The 9,412-nt window shown below is 41.7% G+C and overlaps 1 pseudogene; it reads left to right on the forward strand.

Annotated features, from left to right (window-relative positions):
• The first annotated feature begins 5,931 nt into the window (after positions 1-5,931).
• LOC120288783 lies at positions 5,932-6,643 on the forward strand (annotated as a pseudogene).
• Positions 6,644-9,412: the final 2,769 nt, after the last annotated feature.

The raw sequence follows: 9,412 nt of genomic DNA on the forward strand, positions 1-9,412 counted from the left end.
GGCGACCGAAGAAAGGTTGGGTCCTAGACAAATTATTGATTGTTTTAACAGGCGACCGAAGAATGGTTCGGGTCCTGGAGAAGCAACTTCCCGTCACGGCGACCGAAGAATGGTTCGGGTCCGAGACAAACCACCAATTACTCCAACAGGCGACTGAAGAATGGTTCGGGTCCTGGAAGAGCAGTCTCCCGTCAAGGCGATCGAAAAAAGGTTCGGGTCCTAGACAAATCATTGATTGTTTTAACAAGTGACCGAAGAATGGTTCGAGCCTTGGAAAAGCAACCTCTTCATATCACCGGGTAAGATGACGCCTTGATACTTGCCAAAACTCGGGGTTCACACCCTATCTCACTCACTCCGGTAAGTAACTACATGTATCTTCTTATCTGTCTTAGTATATATAATGTTATATTGCTCTTTTTCTGCATAGAACAATAGGTTCCAAATGAAATATAATCTACTACGCGTGCATGAAAAAAATTTAGGCATCAATTTGTCTTTGAATGCGACCTCTGCGAACTCACCTTCAAAGAGGGCGGCATTTGTTGACACCTAAATTTCATTTTTTAAATTAATTAGGTTTTTTTTTTACATTTATTTTCCTTTTTCGGATAGTAAATAATAAATAATAAATAAATAACCAAAAAAAAAAACAAAAACAAGAAAAGCAAAAAGCAAAAAAAAAAAGCAGCCCTCTTTTTTTCTTCACGTGGGCTCGTGGACTTGGCCCCACCCCCTTTTTCTCCTTCTTCTTCCTTCTTCTTCTTCCCTCTTCTTCTTCCTTGCTCCTTCTTTCTCCGCCTCGTAGTTCACGCGTAGAAGACGACGACGCGCGCAAAGGACGACCTACGGCCGAGGAGAGTAGGCCGACGTCGGCCGGAGAAGATAAGATCGCGAAGCACCATCAATGCCAAGCATGCTTCGCTGGATGAGCTCGGATGGGACACCGGTTCAGCCGAGGAGAACCGCCCGGCGTGCGAAGGGGACCGGCGGTCGAAGCTCCGTCGACCGGGTTCCCTCGCCTATAAAAGGGCACCACCTTCGTCGATGAACGGGAGGAGTGAGCTCCGAGATCTTCCCACTGAGAGACTTCGGGGGAAGAATCGAAGAGCGAGCTTGAGAGGACTCGGGTCGCGAGCTCGGTTGACCTCCCACCGAGAGACTTCGGGGGAGGCCGCCGGCGAGCGAGTCCGGGAAGGTCGATCCGGCCGGTGGAGGCTCGGATCTGGCCTAAGTGAGAGAGATTCGAGCGGGTGAAGGGGCGAGCGAGAGAGGAATCGGAGGAGAGAAGGTCGGATTCGAGGAGAAAGGAGGTGCCGTCGACGCTGCCCGACGCCATCCTTGCGCCAAGCCGAAAGCTCCCGACCACCCCGACATCGTCACCGCACCGGATCGCCACTGCTTTCGACACCCCACCGCCGTTGCAGTCCTCCCCGACGCCCCGCGAGCCGTGCCCGACGCCGTCCGGATCCGAGTGAGTGGAGGGCGGAGGAAGAAAGGTCGAGATCCGGGCGCAGATTTGGAAATCCGCGTGAAAGTCGCCGTCGCTCGCCGCCGTTGCCTCGCCGAGGCACGCCGTTGACCGCCGTGCTGTCCACACCCCGATGCCATCGCTGTGACCTACCCCCAGCCGGCGAGACTTGAAACAGTTGATCGCCGTCTCGCCGACTAGCAACGCCGCCGTGCCACACTCTCGCCGTTGGTAGGTAATGACAGTTGCCGCCCTCACACCTCATCGCCGCACCAAATCTCGCCCTAAGCCGGGCCATTGCCATCCCCGAAAACCCCGTAGTCACTTGTCGTCGTTGCCGCCGTTGTTTTTGAGGACCCGGCCCGCCCGTCGTTGTCGCCGAACCCTAGCCGCCATCCGTTGTCGAGTCACCACTCGGTGACATTCCAACCACCCTTCCCGGCGCCGCGGATCACCGAGTCTCGAGGGTTCCGGAGTCGGGTCGGGGAAGAAGACGGGTCGTCAAGTGGGTTGGATCCGGGTAGGGTTTCGCGATTTGGGGGGCCGGAAGTCGGGTCGTCGGGTCGGGCGGATGACCCGGTTCCTCTAGGGTTTAGTCGCGCGGGCCAAATTTGTGCGGGCCTAAGAGAAGTGGGCCTATTTCGCTTTTGGGCTGCGATTTGCTTAAAAAAAAAAAAAAAAAAAAAAAAAAAAAAAACTGAGTCGGGCCCAAGCGTTGCGGCCCGTCCGCCCCAGGTTGTCGACCGGTCGGACCCAACTTGCGAATCCAACCCGGGTCGGCTTTTTATATTATTTTATGTAATATTTTAATAAAAAAATCAAACATATTTTATTTATAAAAATTATTAAAAATGTTTTAATAAAAATCGAAAAATATAAAAATGTCGAAAAATGTTTTATTTTCTAAAAAATCGAGAAAAATCAAAAATAATTTATTTTCCAAAAATATTTTGAAAAATATTTAAAAATATTTTATTTTTGACAAAAATCAAAAAAAGCCAAAAATTCATAAAAAGCCCAAAAATTCAGAAAAAGCCTAAAATTTTTCAGAAAAAAAATATTCAAAAAATCCCTTTATGTCCAAAAAATGAGAAAAATACTCAAAAAATGTTTTTCCTCCCAAAAATGCATGGAAAATCTCTCAAAATCCAAAAAGCCTTAGGGTTTAAACAAGATTAGGTACCGAAAGGGCATTAGTGATTAACTTAACTAGTGTAATCAAGTCCCCGATCCTAATTTCTCTGGTTACGCATGAGTGAGTATTTCTCTCGATACTTCACTTGGGTTTCTAATCAACCCACCCCAAATCGATTAGTGGCGACTCCAATTTAAAAATTAATTTGCAGGTTAAAAACTCAGACCATTAAGTCATGAATTGGTGGACTTGGGAGAGTCCGGGCTTAATTAATTCAGCCGAGCCATTAGTCTCCTTAGGCGTTCGTACCCGATTGCGGGCGCCAAAAAAAAAAGAGGTCGCGACAATTATTATTTTTTATATGAATGTTTCAGCGATCGACACAAATTTAGGTGCCAATGATAATTTATTGTGTAATAGTGTTGAGGCTAAACATTGTGCAATTCGGGTATAAGTTCAGGACTAGGAAACACTTGAGATGAGGGAGGAGGCTTTAATCTTTGAACTCGAAACTTTTAGGCTGATTCAGGATTTTTTTATCCATGACCTTGTACTTAAGTAAGTATCAAATACATTTCATAGTTGATTACATTTCATGGTTGACTTAATAAGTGTTGGTTCAATTTGTGTTATTGACAAATCGTCGAAAAATAAACTAATGAACCAAAACTCATCAACTTAGCATTATTTTTACCTTAAAAATATCCCCAATTAAAAAATACGTGGTTTTTTAGAAACCTTAGTTTCACTTTGGTTGTTTGCTAAATAAATTTTCTTTAAAGTACAAAAGCTAATTCAAAATTAGGAAATAAAACTAAGCGAAGGATAAGCATGTGTGCTTAGATTAAAGTTTTCGTTCTTTTACTGTAGTGTCTAAAATTTAGTGAATATTAAGTGAAGCTTATTCAATGAATAAATTAAGTTATCCTTGAAATTATCTTGATCTAATTTTGAATTGAATTGAAAAATAATGCATTAATCACATTATTAACTAGAACTTATATTTCAAAGTCTGAGTATCGTTCATGTATTAATATATATTTCTTGTTTTGACTTCATCACAAACTACATGGATAAACCAATATATTTAAAGTTACTTTATTTTTAGAGAATAAAACCCCAAATTATACCCATTATAACATATTTACCGTATTTTTTTTTTTTTGTGATACAATAAATCCTAAACTTATATCTATGGGATACATTTACCCCTCGTCAAGATTTCGCCAATGAACACCACTAAAATCCGCGTTGACATTACACTCATGTGGCTTCTCGACGTCTTTTTGGCTGAAAAATCAAATATGTCCTAAGGGCACAAGTTTGGAGTTTTGATGTTACAAAATAAATTTGGGGTAGATGTGCTACATTGGGCATAGTCCGAGGTGTTTTCTGTTTTTTTTTCTTCCTTATTTTTATATGGTTTTTACAAATTTAAAATCAATGAGATGAATTCAAAGATATAAGTGTTTTGGAATGATTATAGAAATTTATTTCAAAATATTTTATCCTGATCTTTATCAATATTATTGATCAAATACATTTAAAGATGATTTTCTTTATTTATTTTCAGATTTAAATTTAAATCTAACAAGTGATAGATGTGTAAGCATGACAAGTCACTAAACTAATCATACTTGGTTGAATTTAGGCTACGTGCACATGACGAGCAAAGGAGCAGTTATGGCTTTGTTGACTCTTAAATTTTACTCGACAAATTAAGCAATAAGTTATTGTAAAAATTTTAAAAAGAAGAAGAAGTAAATAGTGCTAAAAAGAACTCAAAAAAGAATCATGAATAATAAATAAATAAAGATATATAATGAATAACAAACGACAAAAGGCCAATTCAATCTTGGTCCAACTCGCGCAGTCGACATCCGCGTGCTTGAAGATATGATTTTCTATGCAAAAAACATAACAATTGAGCAAAAATCCTCTTCCGGTTCCCCCTCCTTTGCCGATCACCCACGGCCACCACCTCCGACAGCCACAACCTTATCATCGGTCATCGCTCACACAACGGAGAGAGACCCATTGAGACATTCCAGAGAGTATTTTTTGAGTGACATCACCAATTTTTTTTTTCAAAGGATTGACATCCAAAAGAGTTCTTTCTTGTTTCTAATTCATCTTCATGCCCAAGATGACTCAGCCATCATCGGACTGTTGCTCCGGCGAAGCATCTGTTCTTCTCTGTCTTTTTGTCATGAATATCCAAAGAGCTTGAATTCGTGTCCAAAGCCTTTGTTTGGGCACCAATAACTGTTGACGAAGTCTCACAGGTTACGGTTGCTAATTCGTTCACCATTCGCGACCTGTGATCGCATCTTAGCCATTGCGGATCAAATGGCTGATAATCGTGAAATGCTCAACTTGATTTATAAAGTGTTTCACCGCCGATTGTTGCCACCGACGTGTTTGGGACCTCCTTTTGTCAGTACAACAGTCAATCGAGCTTGGCCAGGCGAGGTCCGAATCCTAAGCATAAGGTTTGAAGTCCGAGTCTTACCCCAAAGTGCTAAGCTAGGTTCTCGGGCCCTATATTCGTGCTCCAGATAATGATGATAATCACGTTGGTGGGGAGGTCAAGTCCGGATTTTAAATATTGAAAATTTCAATTCTTAAGAGACATAAATCCTTTATGGTAATTTACGCCTTGTTATATTTTTTGGTAGATTCAGAAAGGAAAAAATTTCCGGTCCATCTTTTACTTTCAAAAGATATAAAATAAAAATAAAAATGGAGAAACATTTTTCGATGAACAAAGGAAAATGACATTTCTTACAATATCATGTCACCATTACAATGCTCAAAGCACTCGAGTCATCTCCTATACTTCATCTGTAATTTTTCCATGATCAGCGCTTCTCGTTTTCTTCTTTCGTTTTTCCGCCACATCCTGTACGTTTCCGTGCCACCAAAGTTTTCTTTCTTCTCAAGCGTCAGTCATTGGATCCATGAAGCAACCCTTCAGATCTAAAGAGCCACTATCCTTGCCCCCTAAAAAAGGAGGAACGTGCCCCTTGCTTTGGCTTTTCAATTCAGAAAAGGATAAGAATAAAGTATATCAGTTTCTGTCTCTCCTGAATAAAGAAGTCTAAGTGAGCATTTGAAACACGTGTTGAGAATCTCATCAGTCATCAGTCATATGTCATCGATGACTACCTGGCACTTTTCCCAGAAGCTCCATCCAAAATGTAGCTCAACCTATATAACGCTCTCTCTCATGGTCTTTTCAATTTCACTCCTTCAGAAACCAAATCATCCTTCAATCTTCCACATTCAGTGATCTCAAAGCTGCAAATTCTAGCCCAAAGCGAAAATGCTTCAGGAAATCTTCGGTCCCTTTGAGACCGATCCATGCGATGTTTTGAAGTCCATCTGTCAGCATCTTCTTGAAGAAGATGATGATGATGATGCTGTCAACGCAGCATTTTCTACACAAACTCCAGCAAACATGTGCAGGAGGTGTTCAAGCTTCAGCAATCTTTTACTGATGGAGAGTTGGAGCGAGCTGCCCCTAAAAGTCGATGACTCGGAGGACATGGTGGTGTACAGCACTTTACAAGATGCGCTCAATTCGGGGTGGACAGTGCCTCTGGCTTCAAGCCTAGAACTGGATTTCGAAGTGACGACCATTGATTATAACAGCGTTGGTCTGGCGACAAAGGAGAAACAAGAGACAGTGGAGCGTGAGGTACAAGTGCCGGTCAAGAAGACGCATTATAGAGGAGTGAGGAGGCGGCCGTGGGGAAAATACGCAGCAGAAATGAGGGACCCCAAGAAAAACGGAGCAAGGGTTTGGCATGGCACTTATGAGACGCCCGAGGACGCGGCATTGGCCTATGACCAGGCAGCTTTTAAGATGAGGGGGGTGCAAGGCCAAGCTCAACTTCCCACACCTCATCGGCTCCACTGACTACGAGCCCATCAGGGTCAGCCTGAAACGTCGGTCTGCCGAGCCTAGCTCGCCGTCCACGTCTAGTGGTGAAAGCTTTCTGACAGGGACGAAGAGGAGAAAAGAGAGAGGTTAATGTAGATGCTAAGGTGGATTTTCAAAGTCCAATCCCCTTTCACATTCTTGATGTGTGCTTGTTGAGTGTGGATGAACAATTTTTGTTTTGACTGTGGAAACTACAGTTTAGTGTTTTATCCCATTCCATTAGGGTTTGTACACAGGAAAAGAGTACAAAAAGTTCTTTGCTATAGATTAATCGACAATTACCCTTTTTTTATTGGAGAAGTTCCAAACCCGGCTATGGTTTAAGTCAAAATGATGTCATTTTAGACATTAATCCTCATTCAAGTTAAAATTAACAAACATTCGAGAGAAAAAGTAATAAAAATTCCTATTAATATTTTCCCTTGATTAAATTGGATGGGGTTAATAGAGATTTTTTTTTACAAAAAAAATAGAGATTTACTCGTATCAACTGTAAGTTTTTAAAACTGAAAAAGAAAAAAAACTGTAAGTTTACCCACCTCGTAGTGGGCGAGTTAGTTAGAGTACACACTAGCCACACGAAAGGCCAAGGTTTGATTCCCCTACTTGTCACGTTGCACAACTTAAGTGGGGTGCCATGGGTGGTAGAACCCTACGCTAATACTTCCACGGGTTTATGTTGCTGACTGCCGATTGTATGGTGGTTCTGGATTGCCAAAAAAAAAAAAAAAATGTAAGTTTTAAAATTGAATTTGCACATTTCGAACGTTTAATAACTCAACCATATTTTTGATAATTTTTAAAAATTTTGGTACACTTATCCTTATATTTTTCAATAACCTTTGGACAGCCACTAACCCTTACTGAAACTTAATAGCACTTAAAAAAAAAAAATCTGTACATTTGAAGACAGAATAATACGGCTCTACAGTTTTCTTTTTATCAAATGCGCATGTAATTGGACCTGTACGGCACGATACATCAGATCTAAAAATGTTACTTTATATACAAAAGCATGCGCACATTATTGTCCTTCCCCAATAAAATAAAAAGGAGCGCGCCCCATGCTTTGGTTTTTTAATTTAAAATGGATAATAAAAAATATTAATTCATGTCTTTCGCGATTAAAAAGTCTTATTGAACATTTCAAACATGCCCATTTCCAGAAACTTGATCTAATATAAATGGGAGCTAAGAATTAAATCATTTATGTTGAAATCACCACTAGCCAAGCAGTCGAGCTCAACCTACCTATAGCTCCCACTTTGCTGGTCTTTTCAACTCTTCACTTTTCCAAAACCAAAACATCCCTTCAATCTTCCAAAATCAGTGACCACAAAGCTACAAATTTTAGCCAAAACGAGAATGCTTCAAGAGGGACTAATCAATCTGATGTTTTGAAATCCATTTGTGAGTATCTTCTTGAAGATGATGATGATAGTGTCAATGCAACATCTTTTGCAGCAACTCCTACAGACGCGTACACAAGGAGTTTGAGCTTTGACAATCTATTATTAATGGATAGTTGGAACGAATTACCCTAAAAGTTGACGACTAGAGGACATGATGGTGTACGGAGCTTTGTGCAACGTGCTTAATTCCAGGTGGACAATGCCTTTGGCTTGAAATCAAGAACTTGTTTTGGACGTGACGACCGTTGACTATAACAGCATTGGTCGGGCTTCAAACCAAGAACTTGATTTCAAAGTGATGATCATTGGTTATAACAGCATTGGTCTAGCCACAGAGAAGAAACCACAGATGGTGGAGCATGAGGTACAAGCACTAGCTGAGAGAACCCGTTACAGGGAGTGATGAGACGATCATGGGGAAGTTACACGATGGAGATAAGGGACCGCAAGAAGAACGGGGTTAGGATTTGGCTTGGGACTTACTAGACGCCTGAGGATGCAGCATTGGCCTATAGTCGGGCTGCTTTTAAGATGAGGGGGTCCAAGGCCAAAGCTCAACATCCCTCGCCTCGTTGGCTTAGCCAAGTACAAGCCTATCAAGGTCAGTTGGATGTTTGGTCCACCGAGCCTAGCTCACCATCCACGTCCGGTAGTGATGAAGAGGAGAAAGAGAGGTGAATTTGGAAGTCCAATGCCCTTTCCCACATTGGATATGGTCTTGTTGAGTGTGGATGAACAATTTTTATCTTAATTGTGCAAATTGCAAAGACATTTAAAAGTCAATCCGCAATTCATCTAAAAAAAGTAACAATTTGGTATTTTTATTCCATTTCCATAGAGTTTGTCAGAAAAAACCAAAGGCCTATTCGATCACTAACTCCATCGTAAAAAGACCCTTGTTTCCTACACATGAAGAGAGTGAAAAAACAAATACCTTCACGTCGTATAAACCTCACTAATTACCGGCATGTACTTAACATGACGGATATCCTCACAGTGTTACCGGTTTTCTATACATTTGATGGACGTTGACGGATGCAATGATTGTGAGATTGAACATAGTTAGCCTTACGACTTTTAATATCGGGTAATTAGGCCAAATGAGGAGGTAAAGGAAAATGGAGAAAACCGGTAACACTCTAAAATAGATTAACATGACAATCGACGTCCATCAAAGAATACATGTGTCGAATGCGCCCAGTCATCCGACTCTGTGGGTCCGTAATATACGCTTTGGCTTTGTCTTTCCCGGATTGAATTTGCATGCTGGGGTGCTTATAACGACCGGTATCCCTCCATCGATCATCATCGTGTAGATTACTGTCGGTGAACTCATTGATTCGGCTCGTCCACCGTCTCGTTGCCGCAAACTTGAACTGTGTACTTCTTGCTGCTCCACTTCACCATCAGCGTCAGCTCTTCCTCCGTTGCCAGCGACGCCGCAGCTC

This window comes from Eucalyptus grandis, chromosome 10 (genome assembly GCF_016545825.1).
Source record: "Eucalyptus grandis isolate ANBG69807.140 chromosome 10, ASM1654582v1, whole genome shotgun sequence".
Taxonomy (NCBI): domain Eukaryota; kingdom Viridiplantae; phylum Streptophyta; class Magnoliopsida; order Myrtales; family Myrtaceae; genus Eucalyptus; species Eucalyptus grandis.